General features: G+C 44.9%; 1 protein-coding gene across 1 annotated transcript in view; it reads left to right on the top strand.

Annotated features, from left to right (window-relative positions):
* RAD50 (RAD50 double strand break repair protein) overlaps window positions 1–12,271 on the top strand; it is a 471,242-nt gene that overhangs the window by 276,832 nt on the left and 182,139 nt on the right. The gene's annotated exons all lie outside the window — the stretch shown is intronic.

Here is a 12,271-nt window from a genome sequence, read left to right as displayed (position 1 = left end):
ACCTAAACATTTTGAGAAAAACATGTATTATAAATATGCAGGCATTCATATATTACCTGAAGCTGGGGTGTCAGACACTCGCCTGTTGTGGTGACAAGTTCGCCCACTTCCTCCACCTCTCCTTCCTCTAGATGCTCGGGGTGTGGTGTTTTTGGGAGTTTCCCTTCTTTGTCAGGTGGGGAGTTCCTGATGTCTTCTGCTGAGTGGTGTCCTCCAAGTCTTTGGTCCCCTATGAGAATGAAACAAAAGGTATACTTTAGCACACGGATAGTTAGGTATGACCATAGTTACATAGTAAGGTTGAATAAAAACACCAGTCCATCCAGTTCAACCGTCCATCCAGTTCAACCTAAGTGAGTGTCTACAATTATCGCTATCCCTGCACATTGCCCACTCACATCAGTCCCTACCTTTGAGGAGCCCACAATCCAAGGTCCCCATTCATATACTAGGGCCAATTTTGGACAGAAGCCAATTAACCTACCTGCATGTCTTTGGAGTGTGGGAGGAAACCGGAGTACCCAGAGGAAACCCACGCAGCCACAGGAAGAACATGCATACTCCAGGCAGGTAGTGTCGTGGTTGGGATTGGAACCAGCAACCCTTTTTACTGCTAGGCGAGAGTGCTAACCACTACACCACTGTGCCGCCCCATCAACCACTGCGCCGCTCCAAATGTATTTAACCTGTATTTGCCCAAAACATCGTATTTAATGAGCGAAAAGTTCACTACGACCGATTATTGTGCCCACTAACCTGAAACGTGCCATTTTAAAATGTCCTACAGTAAAGAAAATCACATGGCGCAGCATGCAAGTAATAATAAAGAATCGGACCAGGGGTGCGTGTCCGACTTCCGGTATGTGAAGACCTTTTCCTAATAGCTCAGGACCGCGTTAAAATCCTTCACCCATCCTTACCAGCCTGAGACCCGAGATCGACCCGCCAAGCGGTAATATCACTGTAGGAACACACCAGGCACATGAGCATGGTCAACAAATATGGCCCGCGGACCATCTGGCCAGATTCATACATGAGGCTGGCCAAGATGGCACCTGGGTGACTGCCAAAAGACACAACACCTCAGCGATGGGAGGACACCTGAGTACCGAGGGGGACCCAGTATGGCCTGATCCTACGGACCCGCTGGCTACTCCCCTGCCATCCCCTCAAACGGACTCAGAGGAAGGAGGCTCCGGAGCTCAGGTAAGTACCCACGCTGGCTCAAATCATGGACACAAAAGCTGCCATGCGGCGCTCTCTAACCAGATAGAAACTATCCAGATGGACTTATGCTATATTGAAGGATGATGTCCAGAAAGTAAGGCATAGGGTCACTGCTGCGGAACAGCGAATCAGCACAGTGGAAGATGAATTCAATCCATTGATGGTGTAGGTGAGAGATACAACGGTGGACTACAAGTTCCCAGAAGGCTCTGAGGGTAAGCAGGCAGAAGGAGTTCCTGTTATCCTGGCTTAAGCAAACCTTCGGTACAGAATGCTTTTCTCACCTATTTGCAATTGAAAGGGCTCATAGGGTCTCATTAAGAGCACCGCAACCGGGTAGATACCCCAGACCCATGCTAGCCCAATTTCTCTACTTCAGGGATAAAGAAACTAGCACACAATATGCCTGACACGTACCTACCGATACATTCGGGGGGACTGGCACTGCCAGATTTACAGTGCTACTATCTGGCCGCCCAGTTAACACATGTGCACTGGTGAGGCTTCCCAAAACTGGATATCGCCTTGGTGGCTACCCAAGCAGCCCAGGTCCACTCATACAAAGCATTAATTAACATATTATACAGAAATGGTCCCTACCCTGTACATGGAGCTGATATACTGAAGTTATCCCATAAAATATTCCACATGTGCAATGCTAAAATGAGAGGAACCAGCCTTTCTGTTTCGCCCAGTGCTCCACTGTGGCACAATCCTCAACTGGAAGAAATCTTTAAAATCCCAGATGGGGAATGCTGGGCAACATATGGGATTAAGTATGCACACCAACTTTTCAGAGATGGAATAATCCGAACATTCACAGACATGAAGATAGAATACAAGCTGCCTAACACATTCTTTTTTAGATCTATACAGCTGAGACATGCTGTACATGCACAATACGGTAGGCAGGAGGTGGCACTAGCCCCATCGAAACTATAACAGCTGATAGTGGATGAGGACCACACGAAGCTCATATCTAGATATTACTTCACTTTACTGACATCCTCTTCTCCCAGGATGGACACTGAAGTCGGAACATTCCGTCCATCACAGAGGAATCCTGGGGTGAGGTCTTGGAGACAATGCTACCTTCACCGATCTCGGCCAGGGACAAGCTGGTACAATTTCATCTCCATAGAATTTATTATACCCCTCAGAGGCTTCACAAAATGGGCAGACTGGATTCACCTGAATGTTATAGATGTAGGGGAGCAGTGGGAGACTTTTTTCACATGTTTTGGCAGTGCCCAGAAATAGCAAAATTCTGGAGAGCAATCCTCCATTACTTGGAAGATGCTCTGGCCCTACCCAATATCTATTCTCCTGCCAGATTCTTACTGGGTGTCCTGGAGGAGGAAAGTATATCCACATCTCAGAAGACTCTACTCAAAAAAAGCAATTGCTCTTAGATGGAAAGAAGCGACCCCACCATCTCTACAAAACTGGATAGACCTAGTGAATAGCTCATTACCAATGTATAAACTTACGTGTACAGCCAGTGGAAATACCCAAAAATGTAACAAAGTGTGGGCAGACTGGTTGAAATATGCCCCATGTGATGGAATAACGGATTAAGATGAGAGGGTAGGAAAACAGACAATACTTTCTAATGTAGGAATAGATAATGTTCACAAACCTGAACATGAAAGGTGAAATGTTGTACTCAAAATATGAAGTTACTGGCGAAGATTATGAACAAAACGCACTCACACCCAAGTAGAGAAATGTATTGAAAATATTTTATTAATTCAAGCATCGCAAGTAGGAAACACCTATGTATGTATACTGTTTACGATATACAGATGTAAAGTTGAGAACATGTTGTTTACAGTAATATGATGTTATCTTTGAATATGTCATTTTTCACAAACCAAATAAAATCGGAACACATGACAACTACTTACTTTTTCTAAGCACTTTTTTAATCCTTCTATACTGATCCAGTTCCCTCAGCTTCAGGTCTGACCAGTGTTTCCTTATTTGCTCCTTTGATTGTCTTACCCAAAATTTGTGTGCAGACTCTTCACAACTTTTGTCATGATTTTATCCTTTCTCACATTCGGGTTGGTGTACGGTCCATTCTTGCCATCATAATCGTTCCTCCTCAAGATGTCCACAATCTCAAGAAAGGCCATATTTGTAGCCTTAAATCCTCGCCTCCAGGATCGGGACGTTTCAGCCTCCGGGCTTTCCTCCTCCTCGTTACTCCAATCACACACCTGCTGTGTCTCCGCCTTGTCACTCCTACTGTTCGCCAAAGAGAAGGGTCGGGGAATACACTCGAAAGAACATCAGCGGTGGGCGATGCATGCACGCCTGTGTCTTATACGCACGTTTGTTGTGCTGAGGAAGGAAGACAAATGTTCTATATTGCTTCAAGATTGAGGTCTATATTGGAATAAGATTATGTGAGTTTAGGCTGACTTTTAGTGTTTTTGTCTTGTGTATTGTCTTACAGAAAATATTAATCACTTTAAGGACCCAGAATTTATGGCCAGTTTCATTGAAAAGTACAGGGAGATGAGGAATTTGTGGGAGGTGAAACACAGCTTATATTATAAGAAACAAGCTAGGAGGTCATCGCTGGAGAAACTTCTGGAATTTGTGAAGACTCGGGTCCCCAGTGCAACCATCATGTTCTTGGAAAAGAAAATTGGGATCTTAAGGAGCATGTATAAGAAGGAGCATAAAAAGATCCAGAAATCACTCCGATCAGGAGCATCAACAGTACAAGTGTATGTCCCCAGGCTGTGTTACTTCAACAAACTGCGCTTTCTGGACGACCAGACTTGAGACAGGCAATCTCTTTATACCCTTCTATGCAGCCTTCCCTTCACCCCTCCCTCAACTTCAGCAGAAGCTGATGAGGAACAACCTAGGCCTTTCATCCTGGAAGAAGTGGATGTGCCCAGCTGAGCCAGGTATATTATTTGTAGACATATTTATTGTCCTAATATTAATGATATTAACTAGATGTTATAATTGATAACAAATGAATGGTTAAAAAAAAAATGATGTATACATATCAATAGACAGTAGGGGCCAAAAATGTTGGGACTAGAATGACAAATTCTTGGGTCAGAATGATAGACTTTTCTATTTATTAACATTCAATTTGCAAGTCATGAGCTGAAATTTGTGTGTGATTGGTGAACCAAAAACTAACACTATGTCCGTTTTTTATACACAGGAGGAGCTCAACCAGGAGGAGGGTCTGGAAAGTGGCAGCCAGGAGGAGGGCAGGCCCAGTGTCAGCCAGGAGGTGAGCGGGCCCAGTAGGAGCCTCACCCAATCCCAGGCGCCTCCCCTCTGCCTTACAATCATAAGGCACAGGAAGGGGATGATGGCGGAGGAGGCAGCACTGGGCCTCATTAGGGAAGCAAGCAATGTCCTCAGGAGCCACCCCAACGCTGAAGAGGCCTATGGCTGCTATCTAGCAACTAGAAGTGGTTGAGGGGCCAGCTGACTGAGAACAGCCACGTATGTGAGCAAGCCCATCTTCCTCCTCCTCCTCCTGCCACATGTCCACCACCAGAGGCACAGCCTACAATGAAGGTATCTCTGGGATTCCTGGACTAGATTGTGCTCCAAATTATATGGACTCCTCAAGCTACCAATTTTCTTTACCACAGACTTGATGTGTGCCCTGGGAGCCAAAAGGCTTCGTAAATTCCAAAAGTTTCCAGCGTTGCCTTTCTCTTTATTTTGTTACCCAGAATAAATGGAGATTTTATTTTTTACGTTCACCGACTGACACAGATCCTTTATTATACCATTGGGTTGTTACGCCACCTTCAGGAGAGGACTAGGCAGAACATGTTAATATGTTATAACAAAACTAGAGCTTTCTATTTCCTCCCAAGGGGCGGTCCCTTAGGTAATAACCCCCCAGCCTGCTCCTGCAGCCTCAGTTTTTTTCTGCCTAGTGAAGGAGAAGGACCTAGGAAACTTGCGGGCCCATCGGTCTGTGGATTTTTCTGCAGAAGTACAGCACAGCTCTCCCTGCATCGGTGGGGCTGAGCAGCCGAGCATTCCCTGGGAGGTCGATTCGGGGGTCCCTCACCGCCTTCTCTTCTCTCCCTGTCCCTATCTCCCCCCTTTCCCTGTGGGGATTGCTGCATGGGCTGCTGAGCAGTGTGCATGTCATAGACAGGGGCTCCCCGGGTGGCCTCTCACCTGGGGTGGAGACTGCGCTGGGTAGCTGTGCCCTGGTTGTCTGTATGTCTCTCCCCTGGGTGTCCGGAAGCTGTGTCTGCTGATCGCTGTAGAGCTGTTTACCGCCATTTCTCTACCTTTTTTTTTCACTGTCCCTCATGGCATCGTGTTCGGCCATTTTTGGTGTGACCAGGGAGCAGCATGCTCTGACTTCATTTTAGTTTAGTCTGGCGGCCATTTTCCCTGTGATGGTATCCTTTATACTGGAGGCTCGGCGGCCATTTTGTTGAAGCCTGAACACGTTTTTCAGCTTCATCGCTGTACAGTGGAGCTCAGCACAGCGTGGTTTTGTCTCTTAAGCATCTGGGAGCTGACACCGGCACACCTACCTGGAGGGCACAGGACTCGGTCAGGGTGGTGAATCCTGTGGTGGTGGCCCCTCAGCCTGCAGCAGTTAGGAGGGTGGGACCATCACTGTCCTAAGTCCCCAACAGGTGGCAGACAGGGTAAGGTCAGCATGGCTTCAGAAACTGGTGTTTCTTCCCCCAAAATCCAGGTAATTGCAACTGGCTTGCCTGCTGAAAGTGCAGTGAATCTGGACGCTTTGTCAAAGGTCCTTAATATGTTTGTTGCCAAGATGGAGGCGGTGCGTGGGTGCAAAGGTGGTAAAAAAGGCCCCTGCCTCCCCCCCCCCGTCCTGCGGGGAGAGCTCTGACACAGACTCAGGCGCTGCGGAGGCGGGTGACCCCATCTCTGTCGTTTCAGATGACACTGACCAGGACCGTTCAGACTGTGAGGATGATTCAAAGTGCTTGTTGGAGCACTTATCACAGCTGTGCGCGATACCCTGAAAATTCAGAAGCCAGCAGATCCCTCTCCTGATGTAGTGGTCCCTATTAGGTCCCATAAGCCAGCCTGTATGCCTAAGGTGTTAACGTATCTGACTTATTTTGATGGGGTCGACCGCAGCAGACCTTCTCGGTCCCCAAATACATGGCGGTGCGATGCCCCTTTGAGGAGAGCCTTCTCAAAAAAATGGTCCGCTCCTCCGCTATCCAGGTTAAACAAAGTAACCACGATCCCGGTAGAGGGGACTCCTGCCTTCAAGGATCCCATGGACAGGTTCCTTGTTTACGGTTGTGGGGTCAGCAATGCGACCAGTACTAGAGGCGATTCAGTTCGCATTGTGCGCTATACAAGTATTTCATTCATTCATTACTGGCATCCGCACTTGTGTCGCAGACACTTACTGAGAAGGCACAGCTTTTGCACTGCAAATTGGGGGAGCAACAGGCTTCCCCTGTCTGCGTGGAACTAGCAGACCAGTTAGTACAAGGTCTTAAGTATGTTTGTGACGCGCCCCTGGACAGGCTTCCTCTGCTATACAGGGCTTCAGTGTCAGCAGTGGTGCTGAGGCGCCTGATTTGGCTAAAATGCTGGTCGGCTGACCAGGTATCTAAAAAAGCCCTGATGGATTTACCCTTCCTTGGCAAGTGGCTCTTTGGAGCCTCATTGGATGACAATATTAAGAATGCCACAGGTAGTATGAGTACACTACTCCCACAGTCCAGAAAGGCTAAGGAGCCACGCCATAGGCAAGGGCCCTCATTTTCCGCTCACAAGTAGCTTTTTCGTCCGCCCGGGGCTTCAGCTAAACGTCCCCAGCCCAACAGGATGACCTCTGAAGGACAAAAACGTCCCTGGAAACGCAAGCCTGCGAGCAAAAGTGCTACCGCATGAAGGTTTGCCCCCACCCGCAACTCGAGTGGGGGGTCGCCTTTGGGAGCTTGCAGTCCGGTGGGCCTCTCGGCTGTCCAACCAATGGGTCTGCGATCTGATTTCCTCCAGCTACAACATAGAGTTTCTCTCTTGGCCACCAGATTCTTCCCCTCTAGCATACCCGTACTCCCGACTCGCCGGGAGGCCCTAATGGGGGCGGTAAGGGACCTGCTGAGTCGTGGGTGATAGTACCTGTTCCAGAGCCGGAATAATTCCAAGGGTTCTACTCCAATCTGTTTGTAGTCCCCAAAAAGGAAGGGGTACGTCCAATCTTGTACCGCAAAGCCCTCAATTACTTTGTAAAAGTACAGAGGTTCAGAAAGGAATCAGTTCGCTCAGTAGTCGCTGCACTCCATCAAGGGCACTCCCTGGCGTCTTTGGACATCTAGAATGCGTACCTGCACATACCCATATGCCTTCGGCATCAGAAATTTCTGCGATTTACAGTTGGGAAAGCCCACTACCAGTTTGTGACTCTCCCCTTTGGTTTGGCAGCAGCCCCCCAAGTCTTTACCAAGGTATTGGCTCCTGTTTTGGCGTTGCTGCGACAATGCGGGATCGCGATCGTAGGTTACCTAGACAATCTCCTCCTGAGAGCATCTTCTGCCTCAGATTTAGAGGAGGATGTGCCGATCACAATGCAGACCCTGCAGGAATTTGGGTTGCTGTTGAACGTAAAAAAGTCGGCTCAGCGTTTGGAGTACCTAGGCTTACTGCTGGACTCCATGGAAGCGAGAGTGTTTCTCCCTTCAGACAAGCTGCAGACTCTCAGAGCAGCAGTAAAACTGCTGATGAACCTCAGGTGGTTGTCGCTATGCTTCTGCATGCTAGTCCTGGGACTCATGGTGGCCTCCTTCGAGGCAGTACCGTATGACCAGTTTCACACCAGAGTCTTGCAGAAGGAGATCTTGACAAAATGGGACAAATCACCGTTATCTCTGGATCGGCAGATTCAGGTGAGCCAATTAGTCAGGAACTCCCTGCTCTGGTGGATGAGGTCCCCGACACTTCGGTCCAGGAAGTAACGGAAGTTCAGTCGTCCCAGGGCATCTGGTCGGAGGAGGAATCCAAGTTGCCGATCAATGTGCTAGAGCTGCGAGCGATCAGGCTATGCCTCTCCACTTGGTCGATAAGACTGTGTGTATGTATGTATGTATGTATGTATGTATGTGTGTGTGTGTGTGTGTGTATATGTGTGTATATGTATATATATATATATATATATATATATATATATATATATATATATATATATATATATATATATATATATATATATATATATATACATACACACACACATACACACTGTGTGCACAATTATTAGGCAAGTGAGTATTTTGACCAAATCAGCATTTTTATGCATGTTGTCCAACTCCAAACTGTATAAACTTGAATGCTTATTGGATTTAAGCATATCAGGTGATGTGTATTGACTCAGGGTTTGGCCTAAGGAGAACAACATCTTATATCAAGGTGTGCATAATTATTAGGCAGCTTCCTTTCCTCAGGCAAAATGGGTCAAAAACAAGATTTAACTAACTCTGAAAAGTCAAAAATTGTAAAAAGTTTTTCAGAAGGATGCGGCACTTTCGAAATTGCTAATATATTGGGACTTGATCACAGATTCATGAAATGTTTTGTTGCAAATAGTCAACAGGGTTGCAAGAAACATGTTGCGCAGAAGACACAAATTAACTGCCAAAGATTTGAAAAAAAATTAAACGTTGAAGCTACTAGGAACCATTTTCCTCCAGTCCTATTCCAGAACTGCAACTTATCTGGAGTGCGCAGAAGTACAAGGTGTTCAGTGCTCAGAGACATGGCCAAGGTAAGGAGGGCTGAAACCCAACCACCACTGAACAAGACACATAAGTTGAAACATCAAGACTGGGCCAAGAAATATCGAAAGAGAGGTTTTATGGACTGATGAGTGATTTTTTTTTTATTCTATATTTTATTTTATTTTTTACAAATAAACAGACATTCAATTGCATGCGTATCACAAAATATATCATAACTCAATTCAGTTCTATTTTCAGTAGATATATAGAGTCTTGAAATTCACATCTTATTTTTATTCTAACATTTGTATACATTTTGACCTATTCCGCATTTCCCCATCACTGTGATTTCCCCATGTGTCTGAAAAAAGATGACTTTGTTGCACTACTCTCAGGGTTGCCCCTATAAGGGGGTGATGCCTTAAGGTTCCCAGTCTAACATTTGTATACATTTTGACCTATTCCGCATTTCCCCATCACTGTGATTTCCCCATGTGTCTGAAAAAAGATGGCTTTGTTGCACTACTCTCAGGGTTGCCCCTATAAGGGGGTGATGCCTTTAAGGTTCCCAGTAATCTTGACCGTAACCATGGCACACATTGAAGTGGGATCTCAGTGACTTTCAACTGACCAGATGGATGGGTTCGTGGCTGGATCAGTAATGGGCACAGAGCTCCACTTGGACTCAGATTTCAGAAAAGTGGAGGTGGGGTACTGGTATGGGCTGGTATTATTAAAGATGAGCTGGTTGGACCTTTTCAGGTTGAAGATGGGCTCAAAATAAACTCCCAAACCTACTGCCAGTTTTTATAAGACACCTCCTTCAAGTAGCAGTACAGGAAAAAGTGTGTATCTTTCAAGAAGACCATGATATTTATGCAGAACAATGCTTCATTGCATGCATTGAAGTACTCCACTGTCCTGTGTAAGTTCACCTTACAGATTGTTCTGTAAAGTGAACTTACCCTTTAAAGATGAAAGAATGATGATATGGCCCCCTTCCTCATCTGACCTAAACCCTATTGAGAACTTGTGGGCTTTCTTAAATGGGAAATGTAAGGTGAAGGAAAACAGTACACCTCTCTGAACAGTGTCTGGAAGGCTGTGGTTGCTGCTGCACGAAAAGTTGATTGTCAACAGATCAATACACTGACAGACTTAACTATTTTGTTCAAAATAAGGGTGGCTATATCGGGCACTAATTTCTTTTTCTTTTTAAATATCAGACTTTTTTTTTGTAAGTTTTGAGTTGGTTGTTTTATCATCACTTTAGCAGAAAAGTGAGATGGGAACCTTTTTTATTTAGTTGCATAATAAATCTGCACACAAATAGTTGCCCAGTAGTTGTGCACACATAGATATCTTCCTTTAAAAGCCAAAAGATCACTTTTACATAAATATTCAGGTTTGAGGTTTATTAACATTTTTGACTGACCGATAGCACAGCAGTTGTTCAGTAATGAAATAAATCCTCAAAAATACAACTTGCCTAATAATTGTGCACAAAGGGTTTATACATATATAAACCTTTCAACTAGGTAATATAAATAGAAGTGAAGAAAAAAATGAACTAATGGGAACACAACAATATTCTCTTTTGGGCAAGAGATCCTAATCCTGTCCATAAGGTGGCGCTAGTAACATTTTTTTCAGTTTACAAGACAGAACCGAAAGGAAAACCTGCAATTCTACATTAATGAAGCAACTCCGCTTTAACTGACAATTGCATAGTCGTACAGTAATGTATCCAAACCACATTTTTGTTCCTTCCCCCCCCCCCCCCCCCCCCCCAGAAATAGAGCTTTCTTTTGGTGGTATTTAATCAGCTCTGCACTTTTAATTATATTATTTATAAAGCACATCCAATAAAAAAAAAATTAAAAAATCAAAATTCTTCATCAGTTTAGGCCAGGGATATGCAATTAGCGGACCTCCAGCTGTTGCAAAATGACAAGTCCCATCATCCCTCTGCCTCTGGATGTCATGCTTGTGGCTGTCAGAGTCTTGCTATGCCTCATGGGACTTGTAGTTCTGCAACAGCTGGAGGTCCGCTAATTGCATATCCCTGGTTTAGGCCAATAAGTATTCTGCTACATATTTTTGGTTAAAAAAAATTCCCAATAAACGTATATATAGACTGGTTTGCACAAAAGTTATTGCGTCTACAAACTATGGGATAGATTTATGAACTTCATTTTATTTATTTTTTTCACTAGTAATGGCAGCGATCAGTAATTTTTAGCGGGACTGCGACATTGCGTGGACAACTTTGACACTTGGTGACCCTTTTTCAGGACCAGTAACACCAATACGGTGATCAGTGCTAAAAAAAACTGTATAAATTACACTGGCAGGGAAAGGGTTAACATCAGGGGTGAGCAAAGGATTAAATGTGTGCCTAGGGGGATGCTTGCTAACTGTGTGGGGATGTGCGGTGGGTGGTCCGGAAATGGTTAATGAAGCAACCCTGATTAGTTCAGTTCTTTTGCATCTCACGTTAGAAAATAATTTTGATTGGATGTCTCTTCAGTAATCACTAACCTGAACAAGCATGCAAACTGAAGAGACACTGGTATGCACATCACTTGTGGTCAGTGTTTTAAAGCCTAGGTTTATCTAAAACAAAACAAAAAAAATCAGTACAAGATTCATTATTCATCTTTAGTGAACTATGTCCCTCAAACTGCTGTGTCCTCCTTTCGCTGAAATCTTTCTCCTCTGATGGCTGGAATTCGCTCCATCGGTGGTCCCGTTGACACACTTCTGCCTGGCATTCTTTGACTGAAAAGTTCAAAGAGCCAGGTGGATAAATGTTGACCGAATAGCACCTGCATGCAATCAGATGCATGCACTGTTGGGGTATTTTGACAGCCAGCAACATCAGCTGTCAGAATGCCAATGCCAGAGCAAAAGGTTTTCCAATCTGCACTGTTAATCCATGGTCAGCTTACTACTCAGATATATATGCAAGTGCACTTTGTAACAGTTGTATAAAGTTAGCTGTGAAGTCATATGGCTGCATTCACACTAAACCGTTTCCTGAATGTGCGCAGTGTGTGTGTTTTTTTTGTTTTTGTTTTTTTTTTATTGTTTTTTATTAACGTGAAGAACTTTAATCTGTTTTGCCGCGTTTAAAATGGTTTTACTAGTGAAGCATGCTTATTTTCTATGTTAGTAATTCAGTACCTGGTTTGAAAATCTGGCTTCTCCTCCTCACCTGTCATATCTCACTGATGGTCTGTTGTCTTGATGCATAGTGTCGCTGACTGGTAGTGAGGTGGGGGAAGTGGTAGGGGGCAGGCCCTGAGCTCATCTTCAGGAGC

Source organism: Lithobates pipiens, unplaced genomic scaffold (genome assembly GCF_037356315.1).
Source record: "Lithobates pipiens isolate NorthernLeopardFrog02 unplaced genomic scaffold, aLitPip1_a1.2 Scaffold_8, whole genome shotgun sequence".
Classification (NCBI taxonomy): Eukaryota; Metazoa; Chordata; class Amphibia; order Anura; family Ranidae; genus Lithobates; species Lithobates pipiens.
Note: the sequence above shows the minus strand (reverse complement) of the source record. Positions and strands in the feature narration are given on the sequence as shown.